The 18,899-nt window shown below is 41.2% G+C and overlaps 1 long non-coding RNA gene across 1 annotated transcript in view; it reads right to left on the bottom strand.

The window, feature by feature from the left end:
* The window catches only part of LOC135971142 (uncharacterized), a 323,711-nt gene extending 311,625 nt beyond the window's left edge, over positions 1 to 12,086 (bottom strand). The window contains exons 1-2 of the long non-coding RNA XR_010587222.1: positions 11,977 to 12,086; positions 6,892 to 6,983 (exon numbers count right to left, since the gene is read on the bottom strand). This is a non-coding gene — a long non-coding RNA (uncharacterized lncRNA). The remainder of the gene's footprint in view (positions 1 to 6,891; positions 6,984 to 11,976) is intronic.
* Between the last annotated feature and the right edge of the window lie 6,813 nt (positions 12,087 to 18,899).

Raw genomic sequence — 18,899 nt, 5'->3', positions numbered from 1 at the left:
TGGCAAAATCCCATCTCTACAAAAAAAAATAGCTGGGCATAGTGGTATGAGCCTATAGTCCCAGCTACTCAGGAGGCTGGGAGGATCATCTGAGCCTGGCAGGTTGAGCCAGCAGTGAGCCCTGATCGAGCCACTGAATCCCAGCCTGGGCAACAGAGAGAGATCTTGTGTGTGTGTGTGTGTGTGTGTGTGTGTGTGTATATATATATATAATAAAATAATATAAAAGGAATTCTATCTATTGCAATCTTAGTCGTAGAGCTTTGAGGACGAGGATACACAGTGTACTTGGTGAAAAAACAGAACATAGCTCAAAATGTTTGTGGAAGGAATCTGAACTCAATTGGCCCACTTCTTTTGTTTATCTGGAATTCTTTTTTCCCAAGTGAATGTAGGGCCGTATTCTGCCATTCAGTAAGCAGCACTGCGATGAGCCAGGAATTCACACTAAGCCACTCCACAGGCCTCCCACTTCTACTCCATGTGTGACTGGCTTTGGTTTGGATCCCATTAACTAGTTTGTTTAATGCTGTTTTGATTACAAATGAAAGTAAGTTATATCTAGTTCATACCAAAAGAGGTCTTCATTGTCTGGCATCTCCCAATCTCAGTAAAGGTGGTGGTAAAGGCCTGGAGTTAACAGGAACCGGGCTCCGATGAAACAGCTTTTTCTAGGTTTCTCTTTACTATGGTTCTCTGTATGAGAAATTCTTCCTCAAGGCCGTACCCTCTCCTACCAATATCTTACATTTTCCCAGTTCTGTCAACAGAGAAAGTATTCTCTCCCCACTGTTGTAAATAAGACAACAAAATAAACAAAAAAGCCTCAAGAAAAAATTCTTATTCATTTGGCAGGATCACGTTACCAAGAACTGAGAGTATCCAGTCCAGTGAGACTTCCATGGCTGGAGAGAGGGGCAAAAAGAATTCCTTCAAACAAGGAGTAAATGCTAAGCAGGTAAGGCAATAGTTCTCTACTGCCCTGGGGGGAAAGTTTAATTTCACTAAATACAATGAGGCAGTAGCTGTAGTATCTGTGCAAGAAAGAGCACCCCTGGGCTATGTTACTTAATATGGCAGCTGTAGATGGGGCAGCTACCTGAGACTTATGGACTCATGGTGCACCCTGTCCAGTTCTTAAGCCAAATTCCCTTCATTCTACAGATAGGGAGATAGAGCCGAGAGAAATATAAGGTAATCTACACACCTGAATCTTGCAAATAACAGTAATAAATCCAATTGCCCCCTACACACATTGTAGGGTGAACTGACGCTCCTCCCAACACATACATACAGGATTTAGGGAGGTATGATTTGAGGTGAGGTCTAACAATGCCAGTGAAGAACTTTCTCCAGAGGTTTCTTAGGTGAGCACTACTTTACAAAGTTAAGTCCTCGTGACATTTCAGTGTGTTTGAAGCAAACCATTGAAGAGAAAAGCAGCCAGAACCCTAAATGGATGCCCCTACTATTCCACCCTCCATCCTCACCCCACTTCAAAACCCGGGAACCCGCCCATTCTCTGCCTACTTCCCTGAGGGCAGAGTGACTAGTTCAAGCACCCTGGCTGACTCCCTTTCTTTCAAACATTGAAGAACTTATATATTTATCCAGAGTTCTAAATTTATAGCCCTAGATGGGCAGTCATGTTACTCCCTTTATGTTTATGTAAGTGAAATCAGTTTACTAGAATGTAACTTTGAATTGGAAAGACAGTTTTCTCTTAATGTGTGGAAATGGAAACCTTGAGCTAAGTTTTTTCAATTCTGAAAAAATGAAAATAATCTCTTCTGGGCAATAGCGGATCAAATTCAGGGCTGACCTGTCCCCAGGCCCATCTTCCTTTCTCCTCTGGGCCTCTAATTTCCATTGTCTAGTTTGCATGCCATTCTGTGTCCCATCAGCTTCTGTGCAGGTGTAGGTTGCCCACTTGGACATAGATGTGAAATTCTCTCAACCTGGTATTCATTAAACTCTGTCGTTCGCATACAACCACAGGCCTCCTCCAGCCTGTTGGTCCTCTCAGCACTTTTAAGCCTCCACTGGGACTCAGCAGCTTGCACCCACCTTCTCTGCACTGCTCTGGGTTCACAGTGAGACTGTCCTTGGGACTCCCTAAGTGCCTGCCTTAGTCATTGCTACTGTCATAATACCGGCTGTTCCAGTACCAGATTGGCCTTGAGGATAGCTCAGAGCTGAGGCACCAAGTCTGCAGCTCTCAAGTTCTACCAAATGTATCTAGGTGTTTCCTTCTCTCTCTCTGTCTCTGTCTTTACTTCTCTCTCTCCATGCTCACAGCTCTCCGGGATTTGGTGTCTGCTCTCTCAAGCTACAAAGTTTGGGAATCCTAAACACTCTGTCTCAAGCACCTGCTCTTTCACATACGAAACACTTTATTTTCCTGACTATGAGCTCTAAATTATCTGATCAACATTGGAGGGTGCTAATAGTGAACCAACTCATTATTTTTAGAAGTGACAAATAAGGTATATAAAGAATCAGCATTGATCTTGCCTTCCTCTATGGTGTGAACCACAATAACCAAATGATAAGTGGATGGAGAAAACATGATTGTTATAAAAAACATTCCAGCTTATACATGAAGAAGAAACGTTAGAATTACAATTTCTATAGTGGTTTGCAACCTCCATAACAAAGGACATGAACAGCCACAAACACCAAAAAGAGAAAACCAGACAGTATGGTATGTGCCTATTGTTGGAAAAACCCACCACTTCCTATATTATTGTCAGAACTAACTGAAAGAGTAAATGAATGAATCCGATCAATCTCTACAGTCAATTTATGAAAATGCAAAGCATAGCGTAATACATGTACCTACTCTTCAAGGATATGATCAGAAAAACCTGGATGGGAAAACTACAGGACAAACGAACTTGTTTCTTCAACAAATAAATTGCAAAGAAAAAAGAGAAATGGAGGGGACATCTATAGAATAAAAGATATTTAAAAGATATACCTGCTAATCTTATTGTTCAGGTCATGTTTGGATCCAGGATTTGGGGAAAAAAAAAAAAAAAAAGGTGTAAAAAGGACATGACATTTACAAGAAAATATTTGATCTGATGTTGATGTTTTTGTTGTTGCTATACTGGGGGTGTGATGATGATTACTTTGTATTTGCATTAAAGGGAAAGAGTCCTTGTCTTTTAGAGATGTATACTAAAATACAGTTGTCCCTGGAGAATTCGTTCCAAGACACCCACAGATACCAAAATCTACAAACGCTCAAATTCCTGATATAAAATAGTGTAGTATTTGCATATAACTTACTCACATCCTCCTGCATACATTGAGTCATCTCTCGATTATTTATATCTAATACAATGTAAATGCTCTGTAAATAGTTTTATTGTTTAGGGAATGACAAAAAAATCTGCACACGTTCAGTATAAATGCAACCATCTTTAACAAAAAACATGAATCTGTGTTTGGTTGAATCCACAGATGTGGAACTGATGGATATGGAGGGCCGACCATATTTAAAAGGTAAAACTACTTGATATCTGGGATATGCTTCAAAATAATAAGGGTCTAAATGCAATGTAATATCTTGGATTGAATTCTAGAAAAGAGAAAGAATTTTAGGGGTAAAACTGGTGCAATAGGAATAAAGTCTAGATTTAATTAATAGTTTCATATCAATACCAATGTATTCATTCTGACAAACGACCACGGTATTGTAAGACAGGGAGACACAGGTAAAGAGTATGTGAAAATTGTCCTATCTTTGCAACTTTTCCATAAATCTAAAACTATTCCAAAACATAAAATTTATTTTAAAAGCAATGAGAAAGGAGAAGTGGATGCAGGTATAGATGGAACAGGATTAACCAAGGACCAATGGTTGTTGAAACCGGATGGCCACTATACAGGATTTCTATACAACTCCACCTACTCTCAAGTGAGTTGTAAATTCTCCATAATAAAGTCACATAAGTCAAAAACATTATAATCTTTTCTATAGACTATTAAGAGCCTATACACAAACCTTTGGAAGTCAGTAATTTGACACCTTGCTCTCTGTATCATTCCTGCCATCACGGCAGTGGTGCTTAAACAGTGGGGCAAAGGGCAGGAGCAGAAAGAAATGGAAAACAGCAGCGTTAAATATCATCCAGCGACATCACTTGCTTCTTTTCTTTTGTTATTAGACCTCAAATTATTTCTTCCTTTATATTTTAAAATCTTTTTCACCTCTATTTTTATCGCATTTTAGATCTCTTCTAGCACCACGTGCCCATCTATGCATCACTTGGTGTAAGTTCCCCACTGCAATATAACAAACAACCATAGTGCATTAAGCAAGTGAGAAGCATTTTTCCCAACACACAGAATAAGTCTGGAGGTCAGCAGGCCAGGACTGTCACAGCAGCTTCATGGAGTTTTGGATGACTCAAGCTCCTACCTGTCCTCCACTCTTAGATTCCTAAGAATGGCAACCTGGTCACCACACTTACAAGATAGCTTCTAGAGCACGAGCTACCACACCCATATTCCAGGCAGCAAGAAGGGAGGTCAGTCCCCTTCTCCTTAAGGAAATCTCCTAAAAGTCCTGTATATTTCTGCTAACCTTTTACTGACTAAAACATACCCACACAGTCACTCATGGCTGCAAAGTGGAAACATAGAAAATGATCTTTTAATTATACTCTGGCTGTCCTCTACAAAAACAGAGTCCTATTACTGAAAAAGGAGAACAAAGTGGATGTTGGGTAGGGAATTAGCAGCCTCTGCCACAATCAGTCGTGGGAAAAATCTGAACATGCAGTGGCAGAGGAGTCCAACCATGACTTATGCCCAAATTAATTATCCGGCTAGTGCAATCAGCAAAGATCTGGAAGTATCTGTCATCCCACATACGCTGCTGGCTGGTTTATGTTGATTGGTTTGACTGAAAGTTAAAACTAGAAAACTGCCTGTTCATTCACCCTTCACAGCAAGATATCATCTATCTACATCAGAAGCCAATATATGTGCATTTGTGTCAGCATCATGTATAGTACCAGATATGCCTGCTGTGACTATAATGTCCTTTAAACCTAAAATGGAATCATTATAGATTCCTCCTGGCAGCCCTCTTGAGTCTCTGGGAGACCTTCTGGCCTCCTGGCCAGTCTCCAGAGAGATTCCTGTCTGTCTGCCCGGGAGGAGACACATTCTGGGCTGCCTGCCCACATTCTAACCTGCTGCTCACACGGGTTAGAGAGCTGTGTCTATTTGGGTCAGTCCTTCCGAGTGATTATTCTGTTGCCTTTAGGTAAGTTCACTTGAATGTCCCACACATACCAACTGTGCACACCACATGTCTGAATGCCAGTTGCCCAGTAAAATCAATGAAGTATGTTGGAAAAAGCATCTGAAATCTGAGACTGAGAATCAAGCCGGAGCTCTTTTTGGCCCTGGCAGCGAACGCTTAGAAAATTCTCTTAGGCTGTCTAAGTCTCAGTTTCCTCATAGGCCAAACAGAGATATTGCTACCACCTCTACTTTCCTTGCAAGTGTATTGTGAAGCTCAGTTACAAGGAGATATTACATGTCACAGTGTTATGCTTTACACCAAAAAAGGTTAGTATTATTGTTAATCTAGTGAAAATGTGAGTCATCGGAAAAAGAAGAGAAAAACAAGAAACAATAAGGTAGCTCAAGCTCATCTGACCAGGCTCAATACAAGGAAATAGTAACTAGTGCCAAATCTGCAGGATATAAAGAATGAGACAAAAGGGTCAGTGAAATTATGTCTGCCTCAGAAATGATAGATTTTAAATGACTTGTGTCAGGAAGTAAACTTACAACATTCTTCGAGCCACCATTTCCATTTACTATCAGCCATTCTTCCCATGGAACACCAGTTCAAAGAGGAAACCTATTGTTAAACACTCTGTTCTCTTCCAACTGAAAGGGTGAACTATGTTTTCTTTCTTTTAACTAAGTCACCTTTAAAATTCAGCAAGATTCCTATCTCAGCAGCAAAGACCCAAACTCTCACATAAAATTTTCCCGCTCAATACCATCAGCTAGGGTCCATTTCCAGTCATGAATACAAGCCTTTGGGCACAAGTATGTAAGTAGTTACACAAACATAAATTCATTTGGGGAGATAGGTGACTTCTGTAGGTGTGAATGTACATGTATATATAATTCTATATATTGGAGCCTCTAGAAGGTTTATAGTTTTATAGCGACATTAACAAGAAGAAATTTTAAATCCTTTAGTTTTTGTCAAAAGAAGGAGCTTTAGTTTATGTAACATAAAATTAGAATTGCTTTTACTTGCTACCAGTTTAACATCAACATTTTTACCCAGAGTTAGACCCAAAGCTAAACTGCTGGGATTTGACATAACAAAACTGCTGTCCATATGTGAACCAAAAATCACCTGGGATCTATCAGCCAGTTAAGACTTTTTGCTCAGATCCAACTTTAGAGGGTGACTTCTGTCAAGAGCTAAGGAAGAACACAATTCATTATGACTGCAGAACTCAGAGAAGTCAAGAAACAGATTCACTGGCCATTTGTAAACTTTTCCTGTGACCCACAGCTAGAGCAAAGTACCTCTTAATTGTGAATAAAGTTTCCTGATAAAAGTTTCTCACTCCTTTCTTAAATCTGGAACGCCCCTTGCTTGGAAAACACCCACATACACATAACAAAAAGGAATTCATTCCAGATGTCCAAGAGGCCTTGCATGCCAGGGTCTGGTTTTCAAGGTAGCAAATGGAAACTTTGGCAGGTGGTCACAGTGGTATTTTGTCCCTCTCAAACTTGCTGCCATCAAACCACACTGTAAAACTCACCTGGTTTACATTTGTATAATTTTTGCCTAACAAAGGGAGGAAAAGAAGACGAGAGAATTCGCTGAATACTCACCAGATCACAAGGCTTAAACACAGGTATAGGTAAATTCATCAGTAAGAGTTTTATCAGTGCTGACTGTGTTCCCAGAACTGTTCTGTTCCAAGCTGTGTGGAGGAAACAAAAGTAGGAAACACTGTCCTAAGTCTTGAGAATTTAAAATGACTTCCTAGTGACAAGGTTAATGAGAACGAAAGTGCCACGGTGCTCCCGTAGTACCCTGCATAAAGCATCACTGCACGTACTACTCGCTATAATGAACAGTTTGTGTGACTGATGTCATCCACCATGTCCAGCCCCCAACAAGAAGCATGGCATATCTGTCATAGTAAACACAGACCCCAAAGCATATTCGATAAATGCTAACTCAGTGAATGTAGGAAACAATAGTAGAAAAAATTAAAGAGATGTGAGAGCCGTGGGGATTCAAAATGCAGTCAAACATGAGCGCATTATGTTTCTGGGAATTATCAAGTGTTAATACTTTTTATTCTGCTAATAAGGCATCCCTTCATATTCCTAAGAATCAATTTGAATTGTTCTGCCCTCAATCATACTATACACTGAGAAACAAGAGCTACTATGCTAGAAAATATAACCTTTAGTCTGGAAGTCCATTGTTAAAAAGCAGGTATTATCTCACTGCAGAAGAAAGGAAGAAGAGGTATTAAGAGTGATGATGTTGATTTCATTGCTGTGTTTTGGTGACAGCATATTCCCAAGGGGAAAGGCACGCTTGCTGGCCAGGGGGGAGGGGAAAAAGCGCTCAAACTTAGGTGAAGGCAGGAGATTCATTTTTTTTTAATGTAAATTAAGTCTTATTCTTTACAAAGCAGTTCAGATAAAACATCTGCTTACTAGATTGTAAACAGGGTTGAGGGTCCTAGACCTTCACTGTGACCAAATTATTCAGCATTCTCAGTGTAAAACACCGTTTATAAGAGAACTTCAATAAATATCATATGAAGGGTAGTTGTATGGTGAAATAAGCTTAGGAAACACTAATTACCATATTTCCCTCTTTAGATTTGCAATGTACCTTTATATTGTAAAGAAAATTGTGTTAGTTTACCCACTCGGGGTTTTCCCAAAATTATTTGCCTATGAGCTCATTATTCACAAAGTAGATTAGAAAACACCATTCTGGGAGACTTGTGTTGACTGCTGTCTAACTTTTCTTTCAGAGCTAAATTCTATATCATGTTGGGCCAACATTCTATCACTTTTTAGAAGTCATAGCTAAAACTTGGGAACATATTATTGCTCCTAAAGAACACGAGAAGAACTGAGATCTGAAGACTGAAGCTCAGCAAGAGCCCATCCTGAAGACCAAGGATGAGAAACAGCCCTTGGTATCACAGCCTAAAATTAAAATATTCTTGGGGAAAAAACTGAATTTGAATCTGATCAAGCCTTGCTAGATCTTACCACCATTTACAGGGGTGACACCGTGGAATGCAATCAACAAAATCTCAACTTGAGAAACTCTAGAGAATGCATAACCTGCTGCCTTCAAAAAATGAATTAAAAAAAACAAAACAAAGCATAAAGGGAGGTGTTATCTGTAGATTAAGATACTGAAGAGGCACATCAACCTGGTGGTGTTTGAGGTTTTTTTGTTTTTTGTTTTTTTTTGTTGTTTTTTGTTTGTTTTTGAGACAGTCTCACTCTGTCACCCAAGCTGGAGTGCAGTGGCGCAATCTCGGCTCACCGTAACCACTGCCTCCCAGGCTCAAGTGGTTCTCCTGCCTCAGTATCCCAAATAGCTGGGATTACAGGTGCATGCCACCATTCCCTGCTAATTTTTATTTTTATTTTTATTTTTTGTATTTTTAGTAGAGACAAGGTTTCACCATGTTGGCCAGCCTGGTCTCAAATTCCTGACCTCAGGTGATCCACCTGCCTTGGCCTCCCAAAGTGCTGGGATTAGAGGCGTGAGCCACCGCACCTGGCCAGTGTTTGAGTTTTGTTTGGATTCTAATTTGAGCAAATTAACTATGAAAAAATATTTATGAGACAATCAGGAATCTTTGAACACTTTCAGGATATTTGATGATATTAAAGAATTACTGTTAATTTTTTTAGATGTGATAGTATTCTGGTTGTAATTTTGTAAAATACATAAGAAATACTTTCTGAAATATTTTCGTATGAATAATATGTTATCTAGGATTTGTTTCAAAATAATCCTGGGGAGGGGGATATCAATAAAAATAGACTTGTCATAGTATGATGAGGTGGATACACTGAGAGCTTAGTACACTATTCTCTCCAATTTTGTATTTTTTCAAATTAAAAGTTTTCCAAAAGCAGTTGGAAGAAAAAAAGAGGGCAAATAAATTACAAACCAGATGAATACACTGTTTGAAAAGCCACAAGAGCAAGGAATTGTGAGACATGACACAGGGACAGAAAACACCATGGATACAACAGAGAAGTTAAGGAGTGTGAAAACCAAGAAAAGAAAAGAAATTTCAGTGGAGTTTTAAGAGTAAAACAGATTATGAAGCGTTCAAAGCATGATGTCTGGTGAAGAAATGTACATAGCTATACCCTCTCATTTGAGGAAGACGGTTATGAAAAAAGATGGTGGTTGGAGGTCAAGTGAAGGTTTGGCAAGATGTGTAATGCTATGGACTGCATTGCGTTCCCTCTAAATTAATGTGTTGAAGCCCTAAACCTCCTCCATGTGATTGCATTGGAGAAAGCGACTTTAAGGAGGTGATTAAAGTGAAATGAGGTATAAGAATGGAGTCCTAATCCAACAGACCTGTGGCCTTATAAGAAAAGAGAAACTAGAGATTTCTCTCTGTCACGTACACAGAGGAAAGGCCATGTGAGGACATAGCAAGAAGGTGGCCATCTACAAGCCAGGAAGAGGGTTCCCACTAGAATGGGACCATCCTGACACTTTGATCTTGGACTTCCAGCCTCAGCCTCCAGAACTGTGAAAAAAAAAAAAGCTACCCAGTCTATGGTATTTTGCTATGGCAGCCCAAGTTGACTAATGCAGGTAAAACATGCACATTTACCTCATTAGCCTTTCTCGCTACTTTGCTAAGCATTTATCAGGTACTTTTTTTATTATGTTGAAATTCGACATGGGAAAATACATGTCACTGAGTGGTATTGTTGTTCTGTGTTCCTTTAGGCCAAGGTCGGTCAGGTGCAGCCACAAGAGAAGACACAGGAGAAGCTCCAGGAAACAAGATGTGTGATACTTGCAGGTCCTGGAGAGCCAGTTACTGCATGCTGAGAGGGGGCTATATGGGAGGAGTGCCAAAGAAGTGGGCTCAGCCAAGCACTGGGGAGAGCCGAGAGGGAGTGAGGACCTGTGGTCAGGTGCCTTCACTGGCGGTCAGGGTGGAGTACACAAGAAAAGGGATTTCACTGGTGCATTTGAATGTTACTAAGTCATGGTTGAGGGAGGGCAGTGACGGGAAACTTGTGAGAGGGACCAGCCTTATCACATCAGTGTGCCTGGACACCTGGAGAAGGTGCTCACAGCTAAACAAGAGGCAGCAGGAAACCAAATAGGAAGTTTAAAAATTTTTTAATTTCACAATACAGCTATAAAGATTCAGGAATTGTTCCTCTTAAAGTTTGTTTTCATAACATGCTCTTTTCACTGTGTTCACGTTTTACATCTTTAAAGGAGAAAACACCAGCTTTCAGCTTTAATCATAAGCAGAAAGCTTAGATAAACCATGTAAATCCAGGTCGGGCATGGTGGTTCATGCCCATAATCCCAGCACTTTGGGAGGCCGAGGCAGGTGGATCACCTGAGGTCAGGAGATCGACATCAGCCTGGCTAACTTGTGAAACCCCATCTCTACTAAAAATACAAAAATTAGCCAGGCATGGTGGCAGGAGCCTGTAATCCCGGCTGAGGCAGGAGAATTGCTTGAACCTGGGAGGCAGAGATTGTAGTGAGCTGAGATGGCGCCATTGCACTCCAGCCTGGGTGACGGAGCGAGACTCCGTCAAAAAAAAAAAAAAAAAAAAAAAAAAGAAAGCCAAATTTTTCTCCCTTATTACTTTCCAAAGCACATAGGCTCACTTAATTCAGCTATTAAAAATTTATGCATTCAAGATCTCCCAGTTTTTCTGACCAAATTGATGCTCTTAAATTTTCCTTATTCTGATTGTCAAGGGTTCCCAACACCACTCTCGTGTTCAGTGATTCACTAGGGTTCACGGGACTCAGCATATAGTCACAGCTACAATTTATTACAGCAAAACGAGGCAAGGCAAAATTAACAAGGGAAAAAGGAGCATTGGGTGAGGCCCAGAGGAAACCAGGCACAAGCTTCTAAGGGTCCGCTCTCAATGGATTCTCACAGAACACACTAAATTCCTTCAGCAATGAGTTGCAACACCACATGTGAAATGTTGTCTACGAGGGAAGCTTATTAGAGACTCAGTGTCCAAGGCTTTTGCTGGAGGCTGGTCACTTAGGCACTCTCTGCCTAGCACTTGCCAAAATGCCGTACTCCAAGAAGAAAAGCAGGTGTTTGGCATAAGCCAGTCGCACAGTTCAGGCACAGTGAGCCACTCCTCACTTAGGCGACTGTGGAAACCTTCCTGAAATTTAAGATTTCAGATGCCAGCCTGGTGCCAATCTTACAAGCAGGCCTTTCTAAGAGAGCTGTCTCAGGCCTGCCATGTTAACATATCTCTGCACACTCGTGAAAATCTGCTGTCATTCAGGACTATTCAGGGTCTTCACCCACTGTGACCTCTTTGTAGCCTTTAATGCTGTGACCACATCCTTTCTGAATTTTATACCTTTCATGATTTTTATACCATGCTATACCATGAAACTATTTCTTCCCTTTTGTGTCAGAAAAGGGGATTATGAGAGCAGTCCCATGGTTAGGGACTGAGGGAGGTGGGTGACCCCAAACTGTAACTCTTTCCCCTTTCCCTCAGTGAATCTGAAATCAAATACAACCACACATCCCCAAAATGGAAACCCTTCAGAAGACCAATCCTTCTGGTCTCTATTTGGAATCTGTATCCTCTCATCCCCACATCTCTGTTCCTGCCCCTTGTAGCATATCTCCAACCCAGGCTAAAGTGGCATTTGCCCCAACTCACCCTGGCTTCTTTAGAAGGCTGTACCGCACTTCTAATCTTCATGTTTGTCACTTGGCTAGAGGAACGTTATGGAGAGAAGCTTTGCCACACTACGTTCTGTCTGTTCTATTGCCCCGGGATTTCACATTCACGTACTTTCAATTCTCAAAGCAATCATGGCCTAATTGGCCTCTCTCCCTTCATCACTTCCATCCTACTAATACCCAACATAGAAATATCCCTAACCACAGCTGTGACTTTTGACGACTCCACAACTTAAAACTGTCAGTGTTGCCTGTTGCCTATTTCCTAATGAACTGAATTACCTAACGAATAAAACTCTCAGCCTGGTATTAAGATCGTCCATGACTTAGCCACACTCTCTTTTTCTAGTCCCATCTTCCTCTACTGCTATTCCCATATTCATTTCTAGGTGAATAAGGAAGCTATTTAATAATGGTTCTCTAGATAATTTGGTGAAAATAGATCAATGGGCAGGTTTTTTTTTTTTTTCTGGTTTTGTTGTTGTTGTTGTTGTTGTTTTTTAATGTACCTTTTCTCTCCAGGCTACATTAATTAAGAATAAGATCAAGAACTCATTTGTAATGATCAGCTGGAGCCAGGCTGTCTCTCACCTTGCCAGCACACTGGAATCACCTGGGGACCATTACAAAATGCCAGTGCCTAGATCCCGCTCCTTGGTTTTCTGATTCAGTCGATCTAGGATGTGGCCTGGGCATTAGGGTTTTTAGAAGCTCCCTAGTGTTTCTATAATGCACAACCAGGGCTGAGAAACACTGACACAGAAAATCTGTCTTTGCCTGTGTTGTGTCCAAAACGGACTATGGGACTATTACAACAGAGTCCGTCCATGTTCTTTTCATATCTCTGTTCCTCATTTAAAGCCACTGTGCTCCCCTCAGTCTCCACTTCTCCTCTTTGACACCCAACCCCCAATGCCTCTTTCTTGAGAAGACTTCCCCGATCTCCAGTGAACAGCATTCTCACCACCTCTGAAATGTAGGACCATCTTGCTCATGCCCCTCCCCTTCTGATGCTGCTCATCTGTCGTGTTTCTCACGTTATTCTGGTATTCTTGTATTGCTGCGGCCCTTCTTTCCTCCGTGCCTTTCCAAGTACCTTTCTCATGGTTTGATTTAGAATAAAATTTTGTGTTAGGATGTTAAATGAAAATTTGAAAAATCAAAACGTGATTTTTAATTGTTACAATGGTTGTGTAATGCTTTTAACAAGAGATTCACCCAGCAAGTCAGGTAGATATATTCTGATCTTCCCAAGTCATGAATTGTGCCGAGAGCAAACACCCCTAATCATTTTTAGATCTGAATCAACTCTGGGAACCTTTACTTTACTTCTCACTGACAACTACTCGCTTTTCAGGCTTAGGCTACCAAATCCAAAGTTGCATATTCAGGATTCCAAAACAAAAGAAAACCAAAATAGCCCCCTTTTGCCATGCTGTGTCCTGCTATAAACTAGGCTGGGTTTGCATCCAAATGTGAGGAAAAAACAAGGAGATGAGAATTGACATGCATCATTAGTTGGTAGTAGTTTGGTTTTCTTTTCTTGATTGCTTCAGGGCTGACAGCTCACCTGCATTTTAAAACAGGCACCTGCTAATTCAACTTTCCAACCTTTAATCTCACCCTTTCACCCACAGCATTTTAATTACCCCACAATTAATATACTCCTGGTTTAACCCACATGGAAGAGTGGGATGGGAGGAGGCTGAGGAGAGAGACTGGCTTAATGGTAATTTATAGTCCAGATAGCCCTCTTTTTTTGTCCCTGGGTGGAAGTCTCTAATCTTGATTCATTCTAATAAGAGGCCTGAAAACACTGTCACCACCATCCCCAACACAAACACACACACGCACACACAAATGCTAATAAATGAGACATCATCGCCTTGAACAGAATCATCATTTCTCACTTCCATTCAAAATCTGTGCCTCTGACCCATTCTCCCTCAACCTCACTGCCTGATAGGAAGTGAGATAGGAAGCCCATCTCCAAGTGGGAGGAGAAAGGAAGGTCAATTGGCAATCTGACAAAGTGACAAAGAGGGCAAAAGTTCTGAAGAAGTTGGGAGAAGGAGGAAAGGGGGGAAAAACAAATAAACAGACTTTTCTTTGCCCTATGGATGCCCACCTCAATCCCTGGAGTAATTTTAAATTCTCCATAGAGGAAGACTCAAGGCCCCAGCTTGCCCCAGCTTTATTGGTATTTCCCACTAAAGGAAGGTCAGTATGCCAAATGGAAACTCCCTGCAAATGAAAATTAAGCTCCAGGTCATGGGAGGAGCGGGAGAATGGAGCAGTGCTTTCTATCCACCCGCCCTGTTTCCCTAGAAGCTGGCCTTTGGCTGTGGCTGGCGCCTGCTGCTGTTTATTGGCAGTCCTCTGGGTGAGTATTCACCTGGGCAGACACAGTGCCATCTGGACTGTGGCCATCCAGCTCAGGCTGCCTGCTGGGGCCGTGGCCGTCCCTCAACCCTGCACACGTGAGGACACGGGCTTCGAAGAGACACTTCATCTGTCTTGGCAAAACTTTTTTTTGTCCATCCCGAGCACTACTGATCTTCTTGAGTAGCCATTTTAGCATTCTACAGGGCATCGTTTGTTCCTTCCACTCTGCTAATACAGTCTTATCCTAATGCTGGCTTTGAATTGCAAAGAATTAAAATGCCAATCTTCTGTCCCTATGCCTTATTAACGCATTGACCACCAACCACTTGCCATGAAGCTTACCTCTTGTTTCAATGAACTCTTACAGCACATATCTGGTATTGGTCTCTTTTTTTCATTTTACAGCAGACGACACTGAGGCACAATGTCTCACCCAACTTAAGGCACGAGTTCTCTGAATTTTCTACGATGCCACACTTGGCGCTCAGTCTACTCAGTGCTTGAAGTGGCAGGTTGGAGGTGTTCTTTCCATTGAGAAAATAAGGAGGTAGGTGATTTATCCAGAGGAGCCACCCCTCTTTGTGACAAACTGGCAAAATGAGAACAAACAAGCTACGTTTATTGCTTCCTGGAAGTTAAAGGGACAACATCTTTCCAAAGCACAATTCTTCTCCAGGAGTGATTAGGGTACACCCTGAGCTCTAGTGGTTTGTGGCTAAAACTAGCCGTGTACACCAAGACTTCACTACCACTGCAGAGACCATGAATGTGGCCTTGAGCTTCCTTCTTAATTCAACCCAGGCTGCCTAATAACATAACATACACATTTTTAATTGATCTACTTAGGTACCCCTTATATTTCATACTTTAAGTTTTATAGAGCTTTTTCTTTTGAAAAGCATCTTCACATGTCTCCTGAATATCATTTTCCTGATTCTTAGTCCCATTTTACAGATGAAGCCACAAATTCTGCCTCCGGATTCAAGCTCCTTCCCTTTTACATGTTATTTCTGTTCTTCAAAAACAAGGATAAAGAAAATTCTCATGAAGTAGTGTTTGGGGTTGAATTTTGTCCTCCAGGAAGGTATGTTGAAGTCCTAACACCTAGTACTAGTGAATGTGACCTGATTTGGAAGTAGAGTCTTTGCAGATCTAATTCAACGTAAGTTAAAATGAGGTCATTGTGGAGCAGGGTGAGCCCTTAACCCAAGGTGACTGGTGTCTTTATAAGAGGAGAGAAGACACAGAGACAGACACACACAGAGGAGAACAGCACGTGACGATGTAGGCAGAGATTAGAGCGCTGCATCTAGATGGCAAGGAACACTAAGGATTGACTGCCAGTAACCACCAAAGCTAGGAGAAAGGGATGGAAGAGATCCTCCCCTCCATACCTGAGAGATCATGGCCCTGCTGACACCCTGACTTTAGGCTGCTGTCCCCCAGAACCATAAGATAGCAAAGTTATATTGTTTTAAGTCCTACAGTTCGTGGGACTTTGTTACAGCAGCACTTGGAAACTAACACAGGGAGCATCTGAAAACAGGTGTTCCAGAGCTGGGCCAACGGAAGGGATTGGGGCTGCCGTATTTCCCATGTTCAGTCTGTTCTGATTTTTTTTTTTTTTTTTTTTTTTTTTTTTTGGTGTGGGACTGTCCGTTGCTCTGTCGCCCGGGCTAGAGTGCAGTGACGCGATCTCGGCTCACTGCAAGCTCCGCCTCCCAGGCTCACGCCTTTCTCCTGCCTCAGCCTCCCGAGTACCTGGGACTACAGGCGCCCACCACCACGCCCAGCTAATTTTTTTGTATTTTTAGTAGAGATGGGGTTTCACCGTGTTAGCCAGGATGGTCTCGATCTCCTGACCTCGTGATCTGCCTGCCTCGGCCTCCCAAAGTGCTGGGATTACAGGCGTGAGCCACTGTGCCTGGTCTCTGTTCTGATTTTTTAAAACCACATATCACAAGTTGCTGAACTCTGCAAATAAACTTTCTTAAACTTCTTTTGAGTTCCTCAGTGTGATGGGAAAATTTCTATCCTAATTGTTCTTTTCCCAAAAGAGTGAAACACACGGCAAGCCTTTGTAATCCCCATTCCCCAGCCCTATACTGCCTGCTGGAGCCTCATTGCATCTGACAATATTTCCAGATATTGCCCTCAACCATGCTTTTCAAACCTTATTGAGTATTAGCAACCCTAATACTGGAGAGCTTTGAAAATCCCCGTGCCCAGGTCATACCGGCAGACCAATTCCATGAGAATCTCTGGGCCTCAGAGGGTGACCCATATGTGCCTATTTTAGAAGGTTTTCCAAGTGATTCCAGTGATTTTCCAGTTAAGTCAAATGTCCTACAAATTCCTCTTGGGGTTTTATTTCATCAGAGAATAAGCTTAAGTAAATCCCTTCCTGATTATAAGCTTCTAGAGCAGGGGTCAGCATCCAGCTCACAGCCTGTCTGGTAAATAAGTTTCTACTGGAACATAGCCACGATCATTGATGTATGTGTTGCTTTCTGGTTACAATGATTGAGTTGAGTATTACAAAAGAGATCATATAGCCCACAAAGCCAAACATATTTACTATCTGTCCCTTTAAGAAGTTGATGAAAGATTGAAATTTCTCCTTTCCTCCCACAGTGAAGATCCAGCAAAGAGCTTTGCACTTAGTAGGAGCTCAAATGAATTAAATCGACGTCAAGTGAACTGAAATGAACTGAATTAAATTAAATCTTCTTCCACACATTACCAGAAAAGAATCCAAGGTGTTATGCTTCCCAGGAGTATTTGCATTTTAATAAGTAACTCAGAACAGCCCCAAAGCCTTTATTTGAAGACAGAAAGGAATACCTAATTGCTGAATTGCAAGCACCTGTAATTATAAATGTGCAAGTCTATTAGATTGAGAAATATCTTCCAGAACCCCTCAGATTGCAGCACGGAGGCTGCCACCCAGCTTACTTGAACACAAAACCTACCCTACTGAAATGCACTCACTGGAGGACTTAATAGTTCTTACTATTTTTCAAAAATTTCCAATTTTTACTTGTTTTGCTTGTACTTATTTTTGTCAGTCCAACGAGCTCTCCCTGTGGAAAAAACTCATATTGGTTTTCTTAAAAGATGTCACTACTTCCTATCTCAAATTGCTAGAATTTTTTTCCCATGGGGATTTTTGGCTTTTTATTTTTTTAATCATGAACAGGTATGTCAGCATAACTATGCTGGCAAATGTATGTATTTAATTTTGCTGTAGTCTATGAGTGATAGGAAACTGCTCTGAATTAAATTCCCTCAATGCCAAATCAACTTAACTGGAGAATTTGTCAGCCGGCTACAGTGATGCAAAGGGTTTTAAGATCCTCATAACCTGAGAAGTTCTTAAATTTTAAGTAATTGGTGTAGATGCGTGTAAAGAACAAGTGGCACTCTTGCACCTTCCTAGGGGAAGGGCTTTGGGAGGATGCCTTCCAAAAGAGTCAGGAGACAGAGAACTCTAGCCAGAGTCAGACAGATCAAGATTGGAATTCACACTCTTACTGTTCATTATCCACAAAACTTGAACGACTTACTGAACTTCTTTCAACATGAGTTTCCTCAAGTGTAAATAGGAGATAATAAAGGGATTTGAAAGAACAATGACATGTTAAGAACTTAGCACAGTGACCAGCACATAAGAAATATTAAATATGATGTTACTGTTACAGGAGTTTACATCTTTGGAATAGATGACTCTAGAGACTTCTAACTCATAATTTCATAAAATGAAGAATCGTCATACACCATTCTATAATTGCTGCATCAGAATTGTGTATGTGTTTACTTTATAAACACAATAGCCTTACAACATCTACCAGGCAAAATATTATAGTATTTCATGACTTCAACACAAAATCTCCCTGTCTTCACATCCTTCCTCCCTAAATAATCATTCTATCCACTGATTTATCATATCTTTCTCCTGCTCAGAAGGTTTGAATGTCTCCTTCTTCCCACAAAACACACATAAATGCTTCTGCTTGTGTTCAAGAACCATGATAATCCAACTCCCCAGGAACTGAGCCTACTAAGTCTCACACAGGTAATGTTTCTTTTATTCTGACTTCTCTAGTTCACAAACATGTCATGCTAACCTTCTCCTCTGTAGTCTCAATTATGAACCTCTGGCTTTACTCACTTTTCCCTCTGTCTTCTCAATCTTTTAAAAAAAGATTATCTCCTCTATCTTTTAAGATTCAGCTTTAGTACAGCATCCTTCCTGATAAGTGTAAGGTCCTCTGAGCTGGCCGCACGGTGGTCGAACCATCGTGACATTCCCCTGCCCTTGAGATAATGTACTTTGTGATATTCCCCATCCTTGTGAATGTACTTTGTAACATTCCTCCCCGCCCTTGTGACAATACACCCCTTCCCGCCTTTGTGAATGTACTTTGTTACATTCTTTCCGCCCTTGAGAATGTGCTTTGTACTTTGTAACATCCATGCCCTGCCTGCAAAAAATGCTCCTGACTCCACCCCCTA

The sequence above is a fragment of the Macaca fascicularis genome, chromosome 6, assembly GCF_037993035.2.
Source record: "Macaca fascicularis isolate 582-1 chromosome 6, T2T-MFA8v1.1".
NCBI classification, from domain to species: domain Eukaryota; kingdom Metazoa; phylum Chordata; class Mammalia; order Primates; family Cercopithecidae; genus Macaca; species Macaca fascicularis.
The sequence above is the reverse complement of the archived record's forward strand: the minus strand, read 5'-3'. Positions and strand labels throughout refer to the sequence as shown.